Raw genomic sequence first — 26,133 nt, 5'->3', positions numbered from 1 at the left:
CATGATTTACTTAAATAAATTCTTAAGTACCTACATATAATAAAGTTTGTCATTGGGATTGTTCAGCCTGGAAAAAAAGCTTTAGGGTGACCGAATTGTGCCCTTCCAGTACTTGAAGAGAGCCTACAAGAAAGGTGGAGAGGGACTTTGGACAAGGGCATGTACTCATAAGACATGGGGGAATGGCTTCAATCTGAGAGATGGTTTACATTCGATTTTAGGAAGAAATTCTTTACTGAGAGGGTGCTGAGGCACTGAAACAGACTGCCCAAAGAAGTGGTGGATGTCCCTGGAAGTGTTCAAGGCCAGGCTGGATGGGGCCTTGAGCAACCTGGTGTGGTGAAAGGTGTCCCTGTCCATGGCAGGGGTGGGTTGAAGCTAGCTGATCTTTAAGATCCCTTCCAACCCAGGCCACTCTATGATTCTGTGAATTCAGAGGAAAACTAGATATATTCAATGGCATTATTTCTCACTTCACTTTCTTCAGAACACATATTTAAAACATACTAAAACTTAATTTTTTACTTTATGCCTTTATGCTTAGTTTTCCCAGATAATTACTGCATACAAAACTAGTTTATGTAGAATAACAACAAAATATTATAGTTATCTTGCCATTTACTTAGAAGTACATTATTCCAGGAAGACTCCTCCTTTGTTGAATTTAATTGCCTATGAAGATCCTGCCATTTGAGTCTGTCTTCTGGAACATGCATTTCATCATTATTTTTTAGCCTTGTTACATCAATCACTGCAACTACTACAGAAGATTTCTGGGCTGTGAAGTGATAATTTGTTCCATCGATATTAATGAGGCAAACAGTGGTCTTGAGGGAGGTGACAGCCCACTGCTTTACAGACAGCAGCAGATTAAGGTGTTGTACTATACTTTGTTTGAAACATATCACCGGAGCATTCAAAATATTATCTACATCTTAAGGTATTTTTGCCACCCACACTACAAATTACCCACTGAGTAATGTAACATCCCTTGCCACAGTACACTGTCATTCAAGGAAGAAATACCAATGGTAGATGGTTTGGAGCTTCTGGGAATGACACTACAGAACCAGGGAGAGAAAAAAAAAAGAAAAGATTTGTTGATGCTGTAACTGCATTCCCAGTATGCTGCTGCAGGAAGCGGTACATCTGGAAACAACAGATGGTCTGTGTTTAAATGGGAGGGAATAGAGGATTTTAATACCCATAGATCTCTAATTCAGTTCTACAAGTTTGATTTCTACATTTTCTCAGATTAGGAGTGTTAGAGGATCTGTATGACAGGCTTTACCCATATTACTGTTACTATCAACATAGCCAGCTAAAGCCCTAATGTTGTACTATCTTTATCTGTGAACTCTGACTTAGCCATATGTGCACTTTCAGAAAAGCGGACTTGGTTTTTTAAAAAAAAAAACCCTTCCACCCAAAATTTATATGAACTAAACCACTGTTTGTTACAAGACAGATGTTCTACCACTCTGAATAATTCACAGTCACCTATTTAGCCTTTTGCACTTATTTTATGATATACTTTGTACAGGTACACATGGTTTTACAGAATATTTTTAACTTAAAGGGAAAAAAAAAGGAAAAAAATGACAGAGAATATGGAATTTTTTCCATATATCCTTTCCACATAAATGTCTCAAGCTCTTAACTGATTTATACATAAGAGCAACTTACAGGCATTCCAAAGAATAATCCTAACCATGCATGATTTACATTTACACATTTTAACTCGAACGAGTGGAGGAAAGAGGATATGGCCATCTGCATAGAAAGCCTTCTGCGGGTAACAGCTAGTGCTACCAGCTCTCCCAGTTCCTAATGCCAGATTGAACCATTTGTGACTGGTGCATAGGCAATGGCTGGCTAAGAGCTGGAAGATAAGCTTCTAGAAAAAAAGACCACATAATTTTTTTTTTTTTTTAGCAGAAAGCACAATTATTTTCCTGATGTTTCATCTCCGGCAGAAATACAAGACAGTAAAGATGAATGAAGTGAAAATATTCTAAGAACTTTTCATTTTATATTCTTTTCAACAGCATGTGTTCCAAGTATTGGAATTTTAAGCCTGAGACATGCTAAGACAAATTTAACAGGTATGTTATACTGAACTACACCCTTGGAAACATAAAGATTCCTTATAGGTGGCCAAAATTGAAAATTTGTTCAAGAATAATTAGCCCTTATGCCTTTGTAATATAGAGGTCAGCATCTGTTTGAAGTAGGATTTGACATCAGTTGAAGCATATGGATAGGAATCCAAACTCTTTTTCTCATTAAAAATACACCATTTAATTTGGCTTGGTTCAGGACGATTAGCAATATGTGCTCGAAGAGAAGCTTACAACTGGCACATGGAAAGTTGGCTTGGGCAGAAGACCACAGGCAGAAGAGAATCCAGAAGCTAGTAAAGATGGCCTGTATACACTATGCCAGTCTCTTGTTAATACTATTAGCTCTTCATTTTCATAAGCACTCAGATATATTAAAAACATTCAGTCAACAAGAAACAGACAATAGCAATTATATATAAATAAATCAAACAGTATCTCCTTAAAATACCCAGAGACCTGTCTTTCAAGCTTTCTAGAAGTAACAGACTTCTAAAACTAAGACACACCCTGAGGTTATTTACTCCTAGGCATTAATAAAATCAATTAGACAAAATAACACATTTAATGAAAAAAGACATCATGCTCCAGTTAGTGGTTTAGAAGAATATGCAATCAAATACGTTGCTGAGTTTAAGGCTTACAAAGTTATTGGACTGTAAGGTTCAAAGAACATTGCAATGCAAGAAGTATTTTGGAGAAGAGATTTTACAGCAAGTCCTAGCACTTTCCAGTCTCTGTCCTAGAAATTAAAAAAGAAACAAACAAACAAACCCAGAAATAAATCCAAACTGAAAAAGTACATCTGTCATGTTAACATTCTCCTCTCTAGAACGTCTATATTTGCACAGAATTACTGCACAGAATGATAATTCATCAGTTTGTATTGACATACAGAAGGTGCTGGGTCCAAAATTTTAAAAATACGTAGCTGTTTGATACAGATGAGGCATTTTCAAAGTTATTCTGAAACTTACTACTGAAACCTCAACTGGTACCAAACGTAGCTAACTTGTAAAAGCAGATCTAGCACACATTTGTCTAAATATCTTTTTTTTTGCCCCCACAGAATTACAGAAAGGAACGAAATACATTGTGGTTTTCCACAGTAATGGACAATTAAAAAAAAAAAAAAGCAGGAAACTCCCTGCTCTAACTTTACATTTCACTTCCTGTAATTTAAGTGAAGTTACCTGGAAGACTGAAAATTCACTGGCTTGAAGTGAACTGACTTCAAGACTGGATTTAGTGCAAACCACTCAAAAGAAAGCAAGAAACTGATTTCATCTCACCTCCTTGCACAATCTCATTTTATGCGCTTAATATTTTATAATCTTGCTATAAAAACACAACCAAGCCAACAAAGAGAGTACACCCATGCCTCCTCCTATCACACGAGTATTTTTTGTCCATCCACTGTTTATCAATTGGATCATCTGTTAACATAAGTCAACCAAACATTTTCGGAAGTGCTATGACTCTGCCATGACATAGTGACAGCACATTTGCTCACAGCTCTCCCTGCTTGTACAGAAAGTGACTGAGAAATTACTTTTCACACACCACACCTGTTATTTTCAGCAATGATGCCGGTACAACAGCACACAGATTCTCTCCCTGTGGTCCCAGGAGCACAAGTTCACTTGTGCTTCATTTTTAGATTTGTTTTAGTAGGACCTCTATCAAAAACCTTGCCTTGCTGCTCTCCATAAAAACCCTTTCTTGTTTCAGGGGCACAGTGTTATGACATAAAAATGCAAACATCCTCACTGCCTTCCTTTTCTTCTTACTAAGAATAAGTAGAAACAGGGTGGACTTCAGTGCACCTTCATATTTACTCTTAATGCATTCACATAGAAGTCACACAAAAAATTTACCTTTATTATAAATTATGCTTTTTGTTAAAAGGCTCATTAGTTGTGTTTCAATACAGACTCTTTTTTGTCTATTGGAATAACGAATGATATTTTGGGGAAAAAAAAAAAAGCTTTGCTCTAAAGCTTGTTCCTGGGTAATTTAAAACCCCATGACAGCCTTTGATTGTCAGACTGAAACGCAGAATAAACTAACCAGATCTTTCTTATTAGGACTGACTGCTCTAACCGAGTATGTGGAAGAAGAAAGAAAAAAGAGGCACTTATTTTCCTCCCTTGGATTCCTCATCTGGGAGAGAATACACTCACCAAACAGTTTCAAGAATATCAAAGTAAAGCCTAAATCTTCAGCTGCATAATACAGTGACTTTCAAAGGGTATTATTTATTGATGTGCTGAATATAACAGTATTAACATGTACTTAGAGCAGGACTGTGATGTACCATTAGTTTGAAGGAACAATAAAGTAATAGGCATGGCCATCCAACATGGAATTTTAGTCTCCATAATTCTAAGAATTTTCAAGCTTCTAAGCAGGTGTTGATTAAAAACAAAACAAAACCCAAACCAATGACCAAACCCACAAAAATCCCAAAACAAAACACATACGTCCCCATTAAGCCTAATATTCTGCAAGATACCTTAATGTCAACAACTGCTTCCAAAATTTAATGTATGCAATATTCTGATAAATGGACGTTTATAAGTATTCAGGTAACTTAATATGATATAAAAGAAACACACTATTTGTAAAGAACTGCTGCTACTATAGAGACCTAAACAATCACAGTAATGATTTACTGCATTAGGAGATAGCCCACATATATTCACTGAGTGGTGTAGTGTAAAATATGTAAGGCACATTTAAAGATTCCAACATCCACAACTACAACTCTCCCATTGTTTTTCAAAATGGCATATTTGTAAGACTGTCTGAAATAGAAGTATACTAGATACAACATGCGTTACACTAATTTTTCAATCCCATAAAGCCTAAATAGATGACTGAATTAATCAATATACAGTCACTGAAACCTGTTTCAACTGCTGGATCTGTACAAAACAACAATAAAAAAATATTTGAAACTAATCAATATGGTCACATAAGAAAACAAAAAAAAGGAAAAATCATTGGAGATGATTGTGGAGAAACATATACAGGCATTTGCAAAAGAAAAATATCACACACAAGTCAAACTCATGTCTTCCAGTCATTTCTTTGTCCAGCCCAGAAAATAATTCTAATCATAAACGAAGACATTTAGTAGTAATACTTGAACAGATGAATTAAATCTTCACAAAGTGCTTTTCTATTTCTCATTAGAGTTAAATATTACAAGTCTCACTTAGCACAGGCATGGTGTTACATGCACAGGAATCCCATTCCTTTCATATACAGGAATCCCGAAATTATAGTAAGTGAATGTCTTAAAGAAACTTTTTTGGACAAGTCTAATGATTTTCAAAACTGCCCTCAACATTTGTGCCCAATTATGACCATTGCTCATGCTCAAAGACCGAATGCTCAAGTCTAACACATCACAGCCTTAATTCCTTCTAAAGCAGTTACTTACTAAGAACTTATGCAGGTAAGGAGAGGCTCAGCTGTTTGTTTCCTCTTTGCAGTATTTAAGATTTCTTTAAAAGGAAATGGGTATATTTTCACAATATGCAACTTCCTAATGCATATTCATGTTTTGACTCCCCTAAGCACTCTATAATGTTAGGTTATAATTCGTTATACAAGCTCATACTCACCCAATACTTTAAAATTATATACAATATTAATACATACCATCCTCTTTGTCTTTACTTATAATACTGATAAACTGAAACAATGATATCTTTTTATATCTGAAAGCAGGAAGAAATTAGAATTTTCCATCCATTTTATTTCAAGAGAGAAAAATAATGCAGAAGCCATACTAAGTATGCATGCTTTCACAAGCCAGACAATGCAGGCTCAATTTAAATTACACATGAATTATCCTGGCCACATAACTTTTCTGTCTTAAAGGGAGGGGATGGGTGATGGAAAGGAAGTTGCAGCACCTGCCTCTATGAAAGAAAAAAGACTGTTCCTAGTATCAAAGTCTTGGAATATATTTAAAACTTCATGTGGGAGTCAGGGCACTGCCTTGCAGTCAGAAACACCACTTCTATGGAAATACAAAATACTAAACCTGCACATCTTTTAATCATCTGGTCTTAAAATATAAGACTTGAATTTGCTGACTGATGACTTAATTTAATCTATAAATACGAATAAAAAGAAAGAGATTCCCATAGTCCATGACAAAATAAATGCTGTGGGTTAACTCCCATAGGCAGCTTAGCCCCTGCACAGCTGATCCCATGCTCTTCTCCTGTGGAATGAGGAAGAGAATTTGAAGGGTGTAAGTGCATGGGTTGAGATGAAGACAGTTTAATAAGTAAAACAAATGCTGTGTGCACAAGCAAGCAAAACAAGGAATTCACTCCCCATGTCCCAATGGTGGGCAGGTGTTCAGAATCCCCACGGCAGCAGGGCTTGAGTGGGGTGAGGAGCAGGAAGGGTGTTTAGCACCATGCAAGCATCACTCAGCAAAAGCATCTGTGTGCTACCAACACTGTTGCATCACAAATCCAAAACATAGCCCCAAACCAGCTACTCTAAAGAAAAGTAGCCAAAAACCGGTACAACAAATCACACTTTTAATATGAAGGGTTGCAGATAAAGTCAGTTTCAATTTAAGAATTCAGAAAGAATTCCATTTTAACTCTGGTAGTTTGGAAACTTTTAACTTAACTGAAAAAGCAAAAAAAAAAAAAAAAAAAAAAAAGGGTTTGTGTCTCAAAATTTCCAATGAACAAAATGGTGCAGCTCAAAAGAAAGGAAACATCTAGAAGCAATAGAACCCCTGCAATACCTACTCCTCTCCAGGCAGGGAGCAGCAGCAGCACTATCTGCAAAGTTCCAGCATCCTGCCTGGTAGTTCCTCTTGCAAGAATTATGACTGTTTTATGTCCTGTCACTGCACAAAGATTTCTCCCTATGTTTCAACCAATATTTAAAGTTCTGGTTTAATATCTCTTTTTATAAGTAGAGGCAGTAACTCAGAAATTATGGGAAGTTTAGAAACTGGAAATCAAAAGTACAATGTTAACTACTTTCAAATCTTAACACAAGCCTCAACTCTTTTTAATAATCCCAACAGTTTTAATAACTGACGCACAAGAACAGAAAGAAAACATGCTGATATTTTTAAACAGAAAAAGTTCTTTAATCGAAGAATACAGCAAAATAACTTTGCTTTGAATAACTCTCTTTCTCTACTCTCACTGCAATAGAGTATTACACACATCCTCTTATAATCACTACAAAAACACTAACATGAATGTTCTTTTCCTAAATACTTATAATTCACCCACAGAAGTTTGTTTAGAGCAGGGTTTTAAGAAATCTACTTCACGAAAAGGATTGTTTTATTTATCTTATGCTGCAGTAAGTATACATGAAAGTTTTACATATCATATTCCTTCAAACCCAACACAACATTTGGATCATGTCCTCACATTGCAGAATAGGAGATTTGGTAAAATATGACATCTATAAGAATGTAAAAGAACTGCTGCAGTACATTGCCTTCAGGAGAAGTTGGTTTTACCAAAACCTGAACCGATGACATCTGAAGACAGAAACTTACACCAGAGCCCAGCCAGCACACACGGAGGAGTCAAACCCAACTCCCACCTTCATTTGCAGCCATTTCCTCTATCACAAACAAAACCAGTGAGGGTCCTGTGGAAACTTAAGATGAACAAATAGAACAGGTAACAAGCAATAATGACTTGGTCTTCTGCATTCCAGACTACCACTGATCTGCCTGGCCATATGGTAAAGCTACATCTAGATAATAAAGCATTAGCAACATTTTTCAGTTGACAACTATGAGTCAATCAGAATACTAACCTGGAGAAAATAAACACATTTTTAGTAGAATAGATTTCTGGATTTATTTTTACTATATTAACCAAAACATTAAAATACATAAATATTTTCTCTTCCAGATACAACACACCTACTTGAAGGAATGAGAAATTATTATGTTAGTCCTAGATTTATCTTAGCTAGCATATGTGTAACAAGTATAAATGGTTTTATAGACATATTCCTTCTCATATCTCTATGTGATCACTATTTCTGAAAAATTACTTTAATTAACTTCATTCTCTGATGAAATCTACAAGGTACTACTCTTTATTAATAAACATCTTAATCATGGACTAGTACAAGGATAAGAAACAAGAAGAACATTGCCACCTAGCTGTTTCAGCAGTGCCCATAAAGGATGGCATGTTCAGCTTAATGTCTCTCAAACAACTCCAGAGAAAAATCAGTCCATATAAAAAAAGGAAAGGGCTACCTAAAAACATGGGGCAAGGCTAAGTTTCTGTCACTTTCATCTTATCATCTGTGAAAGCAGGTGGTCACAAAATACATGAAATGAAAGCCTTTTCAAAACAATTATTTAACACAATCATGAATCAGGGTCTGATACCATCTTCCTTTCATCAGTTCTCAGCAGAAAGACAAACATATATGTGTGCACACTGACATTTGGCAATTAAACAACACTGTGAAATTCCTGCAAAATCTAAAATATCCTTAGATAAGGTATCAATGTATACGTAAATAAGTAAATATCTCTGATGGTATATGATGTGTTTCTTTAAAACACATTTCCTGGCTTTTTGTTTTAAATATATTTATTAAAGGCTCTGTTTGAAAAGTAGTGCTTGTACAATTTACAAAATGCAGCTGGCCACACAAGTCATGTAAGGACTTCCCAGAAAAATCAGAATAAAGCAAACCAGCTGAAGCCTGACATTGCAGATGCCCAGACTGGTATTTTCTAAGTAAGAAATGCCACAGTAGAAGGGCATCCTGCCCTGCCCCATGCTGCAGCAAGAGCAAAGGACAGCATCACAGAACTGGCACATCATCTGCTTGGCAGCTGTGTGTTCCGGCTCTGCAGCCTGGAGCTTGTGCATTCCAAAAGCATTTGGTAGTTTCTCTGAAGCTCTTCAACCTCATACACTAAATTTAGGGAGCTGTAGTACTGAGTAGACAATCAGAAAAGGGGATCAAGCTCTGTATAGCTTCAAGGCTTCAGATGGTGATTTCCCCTCCTATGAACTTTTTTTACCATATTCTATCTAGATTAATGGCATTTTTTGAAGAATGAAACTACACTATGTCTTGTTATGAAGTAATGTGTAACGTCACAAAATGTCCAACTTCATACAGTTTTCCATTTAAAACTGAACTTTTACCAGTTAGCTGCCAGTTACTCTCCATCACTGCAGCTCTCTGGTCATGTCGGTCTGTGACTCTCATCTTGCTGACTGATCAGTGCAGCTCAGCTGTGAGAAACAAGCTCTGGAGTTCAGGGAGCTCTCCTCTTCAGGCTGGGCCTCCCTCCCCACAGCGCAGGGAAGACAAGAACAGGCTCCCAAGTGCCTCCAGCCCCCAGAGGGAACCATCCACTTTGTGACACTGGTGGAGAACGTTCAATTGGGAGCACTTCCCTCCCCAACACCACTGTTGGCTCAGCCAAGCAGGACTGTAATGTTCTCATCTTTAATACCAGCATTTTCATTATAATCTAGGGGTAAGTAGCAATTTGAGAAGGAAGGGGGGGTATTAATTTAGTACTTAATACGTCATCTCAAACACAGTAAGACAGAAGACTGACTGGGACTACGTAAATTTATTACAGGCTTAGGTACCTATCAACTCTTCCTACAGTAGAGTACTGAAGACGTATAGCTTCTTCAACTCCTTCCTTAACATGACAATGCAGTGCAACTGAGGCAGTAAGAGGATGCGTATGTCTATGCTCTATTCAAACATACACGCAAATCCTGACCATTATATACAAGTCAAAGGAAAAATTACTCAAGATAAAGACCACATTTCCACAATGCAGATAAAAACTATCAGTTCACCTGGAATTAGTATGAATTATACTCATCTGCTATAGATATGCCAAATAACTAGTTACATATATTAATTGCTAATTATATAGAGACTCTCAGAGATAAACCCCAGAAATTAATTTAAGATGAAATAGCTTAAGCAGACAAAGGAAAAAGCAAAAAGCACACACCAGAGTGTCACTAGTGTCACATCATTGTCTTTTGAAGACTGAACAGGTACAAAGAACTTGAAAACCGAAACCACTAAAAATTAAAAACGCACAGTAAAACTATGTTAATCACTTATGCAAGCTCCTTAAAAAGAAAACTTCTTCTTAACATTACTTGATTAAGAAGATTTTACACCTTCACCAATAGAAATTATACAGATTGCCATTAGTACTTAGAATTAACTGCAAATATTATTTTTATGGTGACACAACCTCTGCAGAGCTTAGCCTGCAAAACAGACAGAAAATGAACACATCATCTCATCCCCACACAAATTTTAGTCAGTCTGTTCCCATGAGCATTCAAATTTTGCATTCAGAGGTTTGTTATTCATATTGGCCACCAGATATTCCTCCTGTGCTTACTGGACATTAAATCAGGGTAATAATTTATGCAAATAATTGGAGAGCAGCATGAGTTCCTTACTCTGTCACTCCCAGTCCTCCCTTATCTCTGTCCCACGATTACCAAGCTTACAGAGTGAAACTTGCTTAAAATTATTCAAAGATTTCAAACTGAAATTATTGTATCAGATGTCCAGAACCAGATACAAGATAAAGCTAGCTAGAGTTCTGGGAGAAAACAGTCGAGTATTTCACACCTACCCCTTCTCTTTGGCCAGCTTGTTGAGCACATGCATTCAGACCAGCCACGAAAACTGCTGTCATATCTGGCAAGTCAGGGCCAAGACACATAAAGAACAAAAGAGCAAGGGTACCCTGGAGACTACAGGAATAAACTCGGACTGCTTCAGGGTATTTTCATGATGAATAAAAGATCATAGAGAGAAGATCAGGCATCTCAGATGTAACAGTGGATAAGACACAATCTTCAGGAAATCACCTTTATTTCTTTTGTCTTTAGAGAACAAAAAATAAAAATGCTTAATCTGTATTTAAGCCTTCTGCATCTAGGCCTGAACCTACAAAAAGCTAAGCAAGCATTACTCTTAGCACAGTACACGGCATTTACCCTTAGAAGAAGAAAGTGCCAACCTATTTCTAAAGGATACTGGAAAAAAAAAAATTACACAGCAAAGTTTCCATGTGCAATATGCTTATGCGCACATACATATATCTGTCCACATTTGTAATAAACAGATTATCATCAACTAAATGCAAAACATTAATGGTTTAAACTTCTTTTGTATGATTCCCTTCAACATGAAGGTAAAAGTTGGTTGTTAAACGAAATCTGTCACGCTACCACACAATTGCCATGGAATCACCAATTATGCTTACTGTATCTTTAAGGCCATCCAGGCAGGATGCTACCCTGACTCTTAGTTGCTCTAGGCCACTTGTTTCTTACTTTTACAATCATTTCAAGGTGGATTAGTCTGAAGGAAAAAATTTCACAGCCTTTAATAAAAGCAAAAAAAAAGTATTTTTCCTGATTTGAACATTAAAAATAATATTCTATGTTCATACCACCATATGTTAATGTATCACAATACAGAAAAAAACCCCCAAGCAGTGGCACTGTTCAAGCTTTTTTAGAAGAGTGCTCAAGAGAAATAATTGAAATCTTCTTGTGAAAATATTTTTTTTTGCAGGAAACACTGAATTAATAATAAATTCTTTATTCCAGCAGATCTGATGATTATGTAGTAGCAAATTAGTTTACCTGGATAATAGTTCAATTAAGATTCCTCACAATCATCTGGTGTATAGTTACTTGAATCAGTGTATTTTAGATTTGCTGTGATGGTCTTCCTAAATCTGTTCTTCAGAGTTGTTGGCTCACATTTTCAAATATTCTGAAAAGTTTGTCTAGTTTGCACAGTCCAGCTGTAGGTGACAGGTAGAAGAAAAATTCTACACTGTGTAAGAAAACAGGATTGTCTTCTATTTAAGAACGGTTCTTACAGATGCATTTCAGCTATTTCATACTAAAACTAGCAAGATTTCGCAGAAATTATGCTGTTGCGTCAAAAGCAACTTGCTTCTTCACAGGACTTTGGATGCCTGAAGATCTAAGAGGTACCACAGCTTCAGGCCAGAAATCAAGGCTCACTTTATCATACAAGCCAAGCAGTGACCCACTACACGGAACGATAAAGAAACTGCATTTTCAATACACTCTGTTTTCCACAGATGCCGTGAGCAGTCCTACCTTTCCACATAGCTGCAAGCAAGAAGTCACACAACTGCCAAAGAAACCATTTATCAACTGAGCAACACACTGAGTTGGCAATGTCCCCATCTAAGATACAAATGTGATAGTGGTCCTACGGATGAACCACGCAAAAAGAGGAAAACAGCCCAAGACTTATACAAGAAGTGTGTGTTAGGTTACAATGCAAGACGTAACCAAAAGTATGTATTCCATCACCTGAAACCAGTATGTATTCCACCTGAAACCAGGTGGGGCAGGATTCTTTATCTCTTCTGTGACACACCCCTGGTAACAGAGATATCTCCTGTTAATGGGTTATCAAGGCTCACTGCCTGACTCATAAAACTACATCATCCCATTGTGAGATGCTCCGCCCAGGGGGAGGAACCAAGCACTCCTACCTGGGTATAATCTGAGGTTTGGAACACCACAGGCAGCCCTTACCTACTGGATTCCCAGAGGACAAGAGCTACGGAACCACCACTGGACCTTCAGACACGGACCAGACCCTTCTACAGGATCACCACTTCAACAGAACCACATCTACCACTTCAACAGGACTGCAGCCACCATTTAATCGGACTGCTACCACCACCGTGCCTGACAGGGTGTCAGGTTGTATCCTGTCAGGTTAAGCCAGTGTTTCTGTATTACTGCCTTGTTATAGAGACTAGTAAAGAACTGTTATTCCTGTTTCTCATATAATTGCCCGAAAGCCCCTTAATTTCAAAACTAAAATAATTCAGAGGGAAGGGGGGTAACATTTTCCATTTCAAGGGAGGTTCCTGCCTTCCTTAGCAGACACCTGTCTTTCAAACCAAGACAAAGAGTCAGAACAGAGATTAATTATTTTGCCATCTGAAGGCACGTGGGTTTCAAACATGCCCTCTATTGTCCATTCTGTGCTTCTGATAATCAGCAGTGAAGTAAAGGCACCTTCTTCACTCCTGATGCCCGGGTATTACATTCAAACCAGATCACTTGTGAATTGGTTAGGTAATATATGATTGAATTACAAAAAAAGAAGGCTAGAAATTAAGATTTTTATGATAACATGAACACTGGATGATTATGTTTTTCAATGAAAGGATGGAGAAAATTATTTCTGCAAGATTTTATTTTTATTTTGCAAGATTTGCAACTTCTGTAATTCATTTTCCTTTCATTTCATCTATCCAGAGAGTGCTCAAGACATACCACTGGTCTTTGAATACAAAGTGGCATTACAAACTTAAATGAAAAACCCTAATGGACAAAGCAGCTTCTCACACTCAATGGAAGAAAGGATTTAGATTCCCTGTGTGGGAAGTTATCTACAAAATAAAGCAATTACCAGGTCTTCACACCAATTATTGAGGGGTTATACAGGTTTCATGAGTCTCTTTTCTGCATAAACATTGGCTGTGATACTGCTTTTCAAGACTGAGTTAGAAACTAAAACAAAAGCTGAAAAGTAATGGAGAGAAAGCAGACAGAGTTTTTAGTACACAGTCCTGAAATACTGAACATTTTATGGCAAGTAATACCATTTTTTTGTTTTTTCTATTAATGCTATATTCCCACCCCATGAGAAAAAGAGGAATTCACCAGAGACAAATGATCATCAATTACTCTTACGTTGTCACTTTAAGGACAACTGCAAATACTGACAAAGGACAAGGTATTTATAGGGCACTGTGTTTTGTCAGGAGGGAGTTGGGGGATGAGGGGTGGAAAGTGACATTTGAGTACAATTCATTGGATACACAAATGCTTGAAGGGCTTGAAGGCACCACAAGTATACAAGTCTGGTCTGTCTACTCTTAGAAAAACAAAGCTATTAAATTTAGAATTTGCAAATAGTTACAGGAAACATGAAAGTGTCTTGATCTAGGGCAGTATTTGATTTACATCTATATAGCTTCAAAGAGCTGTCTCAGCTTCCTCTGAACTAACGTCCAACTACTGGTTTTGGGCATCTCTTGATTTTTTCCCCTCTAACTCTGCCTTAAGAATTTTTAAGCACATAAAACATGTTTAAGCACAGCTGTCACAATATTTTCCTCTCAAAAAGCAAACAGTTCTAAATCTCTTTCTAAAACCACCAGAGTATTAGTCTTATGTAGCACCATATTTACAACTTCTCACTAAGTTCTTTTTTAAAGATAAAGTTAAATACAATATAACTTAGCTCAGCCATTCAAGACTGAATTTTTGTATTAGGACGTTTCACTTAACCAGCAGTGTTAGGAAATCAGTATCTTAGGCAAATGCATTTTGGAGAATTTGCTTTTACTCAGACCAAAGTAACCAAATATTTTGCCTGACTCTAAGACTAGAATGCAAACTATAATTGTCATTGAGGTCTACTACTGCAACATAGTAGCAGACTAAGCAGTAAGTCAAAACCTTAATATCTAACATGTGCACAAAGAAAACAGGAATCATTGCATGAATTCTAACCCTTGTGTCCATGAAACACCACATAAAACTCCTCAATGTTCGCAGCGTAGGTGAAAAAAAAAAAACAACAAAACCAAATGCTGGGAGAAAAAGTAAGGCTTATTGCAAAGTTATGAGAATTTATGAAACAAAAAATTGAAATGACCACCAAGTGTGAAATAAATTACAATAAATGTTTTTGTAGAAAAAAGGATATTATTGCTCAGACAAAACTGAAAAGAATATGAGATGAGAGATGCTTATAAGCAAACAAGCAGAAGGCTAATGAGGACATGGGCCATTGTCACCTCCATAATGTAAAATTAAAAGCTGATAAAGACTGAGAATACCTTTTACAGTTCTGTAGGAGGGCTTTTACTAATTAGAAGGCACGTACTGTCTGCCCCCAGTCTGCCAGAAAACAGAACCAAATATTTACTACTTTACTGACATTTTAGCAAATTTAAAAGATGACAAACGCTTTGCATTTGTGTTCATACATTTCAGTTCTAAAATGCAAATAGAAACAAATGTTTAAGATGCACATAAAACTTTTTTTTTTTCAGCCTAAAAGAAGTCTGTTATGTTACATTTTCTTCCCACTGGAATCAGGAAATAGGAATGAAAGCTCATATGAATAACACTGTTTTGCAAAAACATCAGCCTTTAGAGTTGAAAAGAGAGACTCAAAATGGACTATGGACTAGATGATCTCCACTTAAAAAATCAAAATAGGAGATTTGGGAGCAGGAAAAGTAAAAACTCTTTACTTCCACATCATCCAAATATCTACTACTGAATCGCTATAACTTAAACAACAAATACAGCTGGGGAAAAGAAAGTCACAGGAAACAGATACAACCTTGGGGAGAATGACAATTCCTAAATTCTTGATTATTTGGTATGGAGAAGTGTATGCACACTCTCTAAAGATATACACTCGTCCATGGTAGCTGCCTTCCATCCTGCCAGGCTGCCCAGAAGACCAGGCCACCCAGAAGGACTCCCGTGCTGTTCTCTGCATCCTAGACTTGACAACCTTGGCTTTTTTTCCTACATATGAAGTTGCCCTCTGCTCACAAGCTCAAGTTGAAGAGCTGAATTCCAAAACAGCAATTGTATTGGTTTCTTTGAAGTGTGTAGAAAGATCTGAAAAAGGTGTCATTAAAAAACTGTCAACGTAGATTGAATGAAGAAATTGTTGATGTGTTGATCTTAACCATCTTTTGTGCTGGTTTGTCTATGCCCCGTTTGAGAAGGATACCAGAGGTAACATTTCAGAGGGAGTTCAAAACTAAAGTCTCTCGATTTCATTTAATGTTTATGGATTTACAGCTAACGGTTCTTCGTAATACTGTAACTCAATAAAACACAAAACATACTATTAGAAGTTAGGCACCCAGTATAATGTGGCATTAGCTACTCTTACACACTATTCCTAGTGACCAGCAAACTGTACTGCTCAATGCAAAAGATTGCCCAAATTAAAAAGCCAAGTATAAGGCAAGTAAAACTTCAGTTTTATGACGGAGCTTAGAGCACAAGCAATACAAAAATATTATCAACCTGATTCAAAAAGAGAGTACAAATTACATTTATCATTGTTGGGTGGTACATTTATTTTAAAGTGGAATATTATGACAACTGAAAATAAAGTCTCTATCCATTTCCAAATGATGCTGAAAAATCACTTCAGCTGTTATGTTGTTATAAAAGCAACATATCAATCATTTCACAGTAATACTGCACTTGATTCAGTACCAATGCCAGCTATTTGACTCATGTTAGGTATATCCAAGTACACACAGTTTCACTTTATGATCACTAATTTTCACTATTTAATAGCAGTATATTCAGTGTCTCTGGATATGCTGTTTGAATACTGATATAGATACCTCTTTACATATGAGAAAGAACAAGAAAGAAGTTTCACAGACTCCACTGGTCTTCCACTGCGAAACCTTTCTATTAATAGGAAAGTTAGCCCATGATGAAAATGGTAAGAGTTATGTTTGAAGACTTTCCTAGATTTTTGTGGAATAAACAAGGCACCCTTTTAAAGTTAACTACATGAATGATTTCATGAACAGTAAAAGTATGTTGGGAAACAACAGCAGATTCTGTTGAGGATGGCACACATACACAACCAGCATTTCCTGTTGGATACTTCCTCTGCTGAAGAAGTACAGTAACATAAGCTGAAGTTTGGGCACAGGAACTATTTTCTTCATAGCACACAAAGTATTAGGTGCTGAAGAAGAATTAGGGGAGTTGTGTCAGTAACCCTCAAAACACAAAGCAGTTGTTCTCCTGCGTATTTCTAAAGACAGTTAATTAAATGCCTTTTAAAAAAAAATCAGATATGAGAAGTGTGAGTAGCAATATGATCCACAGTGCATAATAAACAAATGTAATATTAAGACCTGCTGTTTCTCAGTTCACCTCCCAGAAAAGCTACCAGTCCATGGCTGAAGGCTACAAATACTTACTTCTCCCTCTTATCCAAACCTGAAAAATATATCAACATTTTTATATGTAAGAATAACAGCTCGGAAGTCCATTCCCTCAAGAACTATGCAGATAAGACTTACTTACCTTCAAAAGTCATTCAGGAAAAAAGCTTTAAACCCCAGTCATTCACCTTATCATTGCAAATTATAGCTTCAGATCCACCAAGCAAGTTGAAGAATAGGTGAAATTGTTGTGCAAAAACCAAACTCCAAGTTTAGGTTTTTTGAAATATTCAGAAGAACTCGTTGCTAAGTTCCTTTGATCATTCTGCAAACACCTTAGAACCTTTTACTATGGAAACAATTTTTATCTGATATCCTTTGAAATTGTTTCATATATATGACTGCAAAGGAGGAATGAACTGATTTTAATTAACTTATTTTTTCAGTGAAATAAAATTCCAGCAAGTCTGCAGTATCGAGAATTCAAACAGACAATTGTCATCTTGAATGCCATTCATTACAAAGCACTCATTTCTAGGAGAATTATATTCTTTAGCTAATGCTATCCATCTTTAGATTCATAATTTGAATGAATGCTCATTTACTTACAGGCACATTCTCCAAATATATGTATTGCACTCTACAACTATGCCTTTGTTCAGATCAGAGGTACACTAACAAAACACTAGTGTGCACCTGTACACTAAAGTGAGCCTTCCTGTGTCTAGCCACCATCTCTACCATCAACTGAAAAACATCCAAGTCAAAATAACATTCCTTGTTCATGAGTTTGTTAGACAACTGCAGTCCAGAAGCACTACACTGAACTAGAATATCCATTTTTTTGATCTGGTGTAGAAAACCCTACATCTGACCCCCATACTATCCCCTTACTCATGTAAAACTTTTAAACTGCTTGTCCATAGCAAAGAACTTCATCTAAGCTGCTCAGCGAATGTCAAGAGAAAGAATTAAAAGGGGTATCTTTGGTCCTTTAGTCATAACTAAGAAAACGCAGAACTGGATGCATACTTGGCATTGCAGATCCCTGGTTCTAAAAATAATTCCCCACCCACCAACAATCTTCTTGGAGAAGTTTACAAGTTGACCCAAGAGTATAAAATTGCTTCAGAGCATTTATGTTTTTTTTTTTTTAATTCTGTTTATAAAGAAAGTTTCCATCTAATAGAAAAACCATGGACTGAGCACAGATTTAGGTAAATACTGCTGCTTTGAAAACATAGAAGGATAAGATCCCAAGCAGGACACAGCTTCCTACATATGAATGTGCAACAGGCACTTGGTACTTTACAGTCCTGCCTCAGAAACTGTTCTTGTTCTTCTAGAACAATCTGAGAGCTGACTATTTAGATGTATCTGACTCTGCCGGTGCTGGCTATCCATCTAAGAGGACCTAAGCGATCTTCCCAAACATCACTGATGGATATGTGGAAGGAGGGAAGAACTGGATAGGAGAAACAGGCACCCAAGAAGGAAGAACAGTCCTGCACTGGGGAGAGGGCAATGTACTTTCAGAGGTGAATGGAACAGATCTCACAGACTTCTAAGACCAAGCAGCAGAAGCAGATACAACAGAGCTGCTTTATTTCCCCATTAACTGTCTACCAGAAGGGTAAAGTGAATTTGGATATAATCTGGGAATCCTCAGAAATTGAAGATAATAAATTACACTTCAGGGAGTATCATCTACATGTTCCCCAAAACAGATGAGTTATTTCAGCAAGCAGGAAACAACAAATCTTTATTTCTACTAATTCTGTTATCCTCGCCCTTAGGCCTGTACAGCTCATCTACTGTCCAGTTTTAGCTGTGTGCTTCCCCAGAAAGATAATCTTTCTGAAACAGTGTCCTTTTCTGCCCTTCTTTTTTAAATATACAAATCTCATCCAGTGTAAGAAAAAGCACTGAAACATTTAAAAGGGCTAAAATAGTAATTCCTGTAAATGATAGATATTTTAATGAGCACTACTTAGCAGAGAGCTCAATTTGAATTGCTACGGTAGAGAAAGTTTGTCTTCCCCTCAGTAATGAACTGTGCCTTTGTACTCAAATGTAACAAGATGCTCAGCTGCCAGAATAACTATCAGTAGAAGAGCTCCTGTTTTATTCTGCAGAGAAAGCAGATACCATACTTAAGTTTTTGTCCTTAGGAGCTGAAACTGTAACAGAAGACCAGTTTTGTTAACGGTTTAAGGAAATAACCTTTTAAAAGTTTCCATACTATAACATTATGACCTAAAGCAATTTTGATACAAGTTTCCTGTGGTCATAATCACCTTCATGGTACATATAGTCGTTTTCTCATCTATTAACAGCCTTGTAATCCCACAGCCCTTTTATGCTGGAACACTAAATCAGCTTTGGAGGGGAATTTTTGCACAAATGCAAACAACTTGTGTTAATAGGCACAATGCTATTTAAGTCTTTTAGTGCCTATAGACAGCAGGCATCAAGAACATATTTCTGACCCCCAGGCAAAGCATAACGGAAAAATCAAAACAACAACTCTGAGTTTTATTTCTTAATTACAACAAGCTGTCTGCAAATACAGGGCATAATAGCCTTGAACTGATCTCACTCATCCTCAGTGTAGGAAATTAGTATTGAAGTTGTTTCTGCGTATCAGTTAATAGCAGATAAACATTTACTGGAGGGATTTTTGAAAAATGCATTTCTACTTCTAATTTATTTCAAACTTTGTCATTTGTAAGGTTCCCATTAATATATTATCCAAAAAATAATGCAGAAAGTTGGTTACAGATTTGTTGCCCTGCCTCACTGCTCTCATGCTCTTCACAAGAAATCTGTGCAGCAGGTTACAGTTCATTGAAAACAAACAAAACCTGTGCACACACCAAAACACAGTTTCCCCTTACAAATCACACCAATCTCAGTGGACAATGTGAAGATGGATCACAGAATCGTAGGATATCCCGAGCTGGAAGAGACCTACAAGGATCACTGAAGCCCAACTTGTGGCCCTGCACAGGACACCCCAGTGATCACACCATGGGTCTGAGAACACTGTCCCAACTGTTCCCTTCTTGAACTCTGGCAGACTTGGTGCTGTGACCTGGGGAGCCAGCTCCAGGGCACACCTCCATGCTATTAAGGTGTCCAACATACCTTTGAGTTTTCACTCAAATGGGACACAACAGAGAGACCTGTGAAATCTCAAGCTGTGTTCTACAGAAGAGAACCTAAACCACAGAGCACACAGGTGAGCCATCAGTGCCCTTTCTTTTCAGCCCAAGAAGACTGCTTTCCTTTTTGGGAGAAAACTGGAAATATTTTTCTAACTACCTCCCAGATCTAAAGTAATTAGGAAGGCTGCTTGGTTTTTTTACAGAATACTTACAAAAGATGTAGACATACATATATACTAGTGATAATCCAGTAATGAAAGAAGAAAAAAAACCTCCAAACCTTACACTTTCCCTTTCATCCTCAAGCTTCTTAGCATTTCTCAGAACAAAACAATTGGTTTAAAACCTACAAAAAATAGTGACATCCAAATGCAAGTGGAAAATCCAAGACAAAGCAACACCGTCTAAAGAAGAGAACAGAGAAGCACAACTCCAAGCTGGAGCAGTGTACTGTTGATTTATCAGTGGATATCAGGATTCAATGCTACTTCCAGAAAAAGTTGTGAAGTCAAGGTTTTTACTGACTCTGTTGCCATGAATCTTCCTGTGAGATTTGACATAAACAGAAAATATACCAGAAGTTAATTATACAGGACCTCACTGTAGTCTAACACAAGCTCAGAGGTAGGGGAAGCGCACGTACACGTCACTACAAATATTTAAACAAGAAGTTCAGTGTTTGATTACATCAGTCAAGGCAAATTTAGAATAGTTCAGATCTGCCAAAAGCACTTTGCTAACAAGAGATATCAGTGGCATGAGTTTGACTGCAGCAGGCTACCTGAAACACAGCAGCAAATGGGGAACACCCTTGGCCTTTTTACTGCTCCATAAACACAGCTTTGTTCTCCTGCTCCACCTCGCCTCAACCCCTCGTTCTACATGTTTCAAATCATCTTGAGCATATTCAGTTTTGCTTTGGCCTAGGAGTGCAGCTGGTTTCTTTCCCTTCCAGTTTATTTCTCACCTGTCCTTTCTTCCCAGATCTTCCCTAAATGATGCACAACCTAAACTCTTGAACGCTCAACTTTTCTCTGGTATCATACTATCACACGAAATAAACAGGTGGAGGTCCCTCTGTGGAGTGACAGCAAACAGTAGGACTCCATTAAGAGCCTTTTCCTTTTGATTTCATTCCAAGATTTTTACTCCCATCTCTTACTTCCATTGACATTTTAAAAGTAGCTTATAAATTCTGAGGAGAAAGGTGAGAGTAGATTTTTTGTACTGTATTATAACATGCAATAGTAGAGTGATACTTGGTTGAGGTTTTTCCTTTTAAGGATGTAGGCAATTTGGGTTACTTTTTAGAGACAGATCGCCTCCAGAAAAGCATATTTATTTTCATATGTAGAAAAGTGCTGAAATAGAATACAATTTTAAAAAAACCCCAAAAATCTAGATAACATTCAGTTTTATTTGGAAATAAAGACAAGTACTAAGAGTACCCTGGTACTATAACCATGCCCTTTCATACAAAATATTTGCCTCTCAATAGCTTTATTTTATTTAGGAGTACATGCCAGATCTTTAATATTCTTCCAGTGAAGTATTTTTAATGGATACGGTGCTTATGCTTGCAGAATGTTTTGATGCATTTACATCGCATGTGTGATTTAATCTGCAGCCCTCCACTTATCCCTTAGGTGTGGTAATCCCCACTGTTAAAAAGGCAGAGCAAAACAAAAAAGCTGAACACACTATTTAAGCAATCTATTTCAAACAGATGTCAGAGTCATATTTTATTATTTTTAGATCAGACCATTGATCAGCAAGATGATGAGCAAAGAAAAAGATCTGCTAACCTAAAATGTGTGACTCTTATTTACTCTGCATTTCCAATCAATAAGGTAAAACATTACTAAAATATGAAGAGTCATGATTTGATTTACTACTGCTTCTCATGTTCTGGTATGAAATCCACCATCAAATTGTGCTAAATTGTTTATGCTTCACCCACTATCACTTTGTCGTTACATACGTATACATTAGTTGCGCAGAAATGGTTCCAGATTTTCAAGCTCTAATGAAGGTGCTGGACTTTCCTGGAACAGCTGAGCTCTTGGTCCTTACCCTCAGACATTGGCTCATCCTGTAAACACCTTGCACGCTGACCACAACTGTTATGATTAAATAAGAGCTTGCAAACACTTGCTCACAGCTTCTGTTTGTTCTTTAAGAACTGGTACACACTAGTTAAGATTTCATACCCTTTACTTATCTACAAACAAAAGCGCATGTGGGGAAGGAGCAAGCAATACACATTTCTCTTGTGTCATTTCTGCATTTGACTTGGAGTAATTTCTTTTAAAAATAAGAATTTGTCTCCATCTGGTAACAATGTAGACAGTATACTTAGCACCCAACATGCTGATCTTTACTGAAATGTCAAAGGTTGCTCATTAAGAATGGGAGTGGAGTGAACAACACTTCAAAGGCCCTGTTTGTGTTGGCTTGATGATTTAGTAGCAAGCAATAATAAAATACAGTATAATTGTATGTCTGTGAAAAGTTCTGAACATGGAAAACTTAAGACAGGTTTTTAAACCATAAGCAACATAGACATCTACAATCCAGCAATCATCTTCTGAGACTTATGAAATAAAAATAGTTTTTTATTTAATTTTTGGATCTTGATTATTTTTATTAATTTGAGCATATGGGCTACATTCAGTGTAACAGCATGTGTGTGTATATATATATATATATACAAGATGACTACCAGCATCACTCAATTTCCATACATCTGCCATTTCTAGATACAGTTACAAGCCTGAAAGCACAAAAGGTTACATGGCAATACCTAACAGGACTCCAGAAGCTGCTCCATCCAATACCCAATCAAATGAACTCAAGAAATCCAACATGTAAGTTCCATATTCAGCAGAGGAGAATACACAAGTCTTCAACATCTCAGTTCTCCAAAATAAATCCCATCCTCATCACCAGCTGATGAATCTGTTATAATAAGTTTTGACTCTTCTTCAGTTCAAGAGAAAATGGAAACAAGCTGAGCTCAATACAGAACCTTCAACATCAAGCCACAGAAGAGACAAAGCTTTAGGGCTGTCAGGAAGTGAACTGCTTCTGAATGCTTGAAAGGAAAAGAGTTTCCTTTTTTTCAGACTAACAGGGAAACTTTGAAAATACCAGTTACTTACTGACACACAATCAGAATCCAGCTAGACTGGCAACAAGAGTACTCAACTCATGTGCCCAATTCCAATTCTGTGGAAAGGGGAAGTAGAGTCAAACATCCTTGGCTCGAGAAAATAAGGGAAAGAAGTACCAAACTTACTCCATATAAGTAAATAAAGATTACTCAGCAACACGAATATGAGAAATGCCTCATCTCCTTGCATACCAGAATGCTCTTCACAAAGTCATCTATCTTTTTTTCCCCTTAGGGACTTTTTATGGAGATTAATTTTTATGCCTCGTTTCATTATTATTCGAGAAACTGCTTTAGATTTTGTGTTCAAATTAACAGCAACAGTTAAGTTAGAAACTGCAGTTTTAGGATGCATTTCCCCCACCATTTTAGGACTCATTTCAACTTTTAAAACACCTTGAAATTACTCTCAATGTAGAAGTTACAAGTAAAGGACTTTTCATCCTCTGGCTGGTATTTTTTCCTGACATTCAATTAACCCTGTATCACTGATATTAATATTTCAATTTCTACTAAAGTTGTATTTCTGGTGCTTTTTCGATTCTCAAACAGGTTTTTAAATTTATTAAAGGTACATTAAGGTAAAACCAATGGCATTTAATATAGTGAATTCAATGAACAGGTAACACCCACAAGCTATTAAAAAAAAAGTAGAGAAGCATCTAAATTACTTCTCCTGTCAAGTATAAATACTAGTGACATTACTGTGTTGCATAATGCTAACTACAGCTATAATTTATACACAAAGATTTTCATGCTATAGTATATCAAATTTCAAGATGTATGAAGGCTTTCAAGCAAATAAGCAGAAACCACCTAAATATCAACAAGTAAAAAGATAAGAGGTTTTTTGAAGTTAGATGGCAATGGCAGACTTTAGCTTCATCCACATGAACTGATTTTTAAGCCTACCAGTAAAGATTTTTTTTTAAGGAATTAATATTTATCTGGTTTCAGCCATAGACAAAGATGGATGAGGACTGAAATCTGCTCATTTAAGCATAGTCTCCTCATCATGAAATGCAACAGAGGAGTCTCAGGAACAGACTTATCAAAGTGCCAAGATAAGAATATAACTAATATCTCCTTTTTACTTAAGCAGCATCAAAATCTTACTTTCCATCCAACAAAATTACCATTTAACATTATTTCCCTCTTACTTCATTCATAGAGATCAACTGACACTTAGCACATTTATGTCTCTTTCTTAATTAATTGTTTGATTCATGGAAAGCAGAACAATAGTAAGATACAACATGTTGGATATTCATTTTGAAGGAGGCAGCTACCACTGACAATTCTATCATAGTCTAAAACCTGTAGCCACAGCTGTACTACAGAATAATTCTGTGCTCAGCCAAATATTACTGTGCTGTGTCCTTGGTCAAGAAACAATAAAAAGTAAGTTAGTAAAATGGCAAGTGAGGGAGGGACTACCTCTAACTGGGTAGAGAGTCTACCGCTAACTGATTTCAATAAATTTTGAATACGCCACTTATCAGTACTGCAGCAAAATGCTCAGTCTTTTAAAATAAGTATCTACCTGGTAAAACAATGATGGAGCTCTTGGTGAGCATCAGTGAGAAACTGGGACGATGCAAAAGTGCTCAATGATGCAGTGCTGGTCTGGCAGAACTATCAGAAAGGTTGATAGCTGGTTGATCTGTCTGTCACCACAGACTACAGATCTGCACGCTACCTAGACTAAAGTTAGATTCAGAGCTTTTTGTTCTCTAGAGGGATATTAATTTAGTCATACCAGTTACAAACCAGCATCATACTCACAGAAATGTAGCACTGGTAATGAATAGAAGGTTGGTTAACCAATTGTAACTTTTCTGTATTAGAAGAGTGTATGACTAAATCAACCTCTATAGGAGAGCAACACCATCACTTTAACATGTGTCCTCGTAGGATTGCACACAACCTTACATCATAAAAATCAGAATTTTTTTCTAAACATAGTGTTTTTTTCAGAACCAAAACCTTCACAAGTCTTAGCTTCAATGTGGTCTCCCCAAGCACAGTAAGCATTCTAATTTGTGAGACAAGAATTATTTTTATTTATTCATTAGAGAGGACTGTAGTCAAACACCAATATCAACAACAATGGCTTAAATAGGATAAGGGGTAATGCTTTCAGCTGAAAGTGAGTCAATTTAGATTAAATATAAGGAAGAAGTTTTTACAGTAATGAGACACTGGCACAGGTTACCCAGAGAGGTGGTAGATGCCCCACCCATGGAAACATTCAAGGTTAGGTTGGACAGGGCTCTGAGCAACCTGATCTCTTCAAGATGTTCATGCTGATTGCAGGGGAGTTGGACTGGATGATCTTTAAGGGCCCCTTCCAATCAAAACTATTCTATGACTCTATGAAATTCTCCTTACTGTTTTAATATTGTGACATTTACTGGCAACTTCTGCACAGGTTTTAGAGCATAAGGTGTCATTAACTTGTGTATGCGATGCACAAAAATCTGGGGAAATCTAAAGTTTGTACACTGGGATTATAACCGAACTTCAAAGGTGAGCAAAGGAAAAGTGACAAAGCAAACACTGTATTTCCTTAACTCATATAAAGGCTGCAAAAGTATTACAATACTTCCGGAATCT

This window comes from Coloeus monedula (genome assembly GCF_965178545.1).
Source record: "Coloeus monedula genome assembly, chromosome: 12".
In the NCBI taxonomy this organism is placed as follows: Eukaryota; Metazoa; Chordata; class Aves; order Passeriformes; family Corvidae; genus Coloeus; species Coloeus monedula.
The sequence above is the reverse complement of the archived record's forward strand: the minus strand, read 5'-3'. Positions refer to the sequence as shown.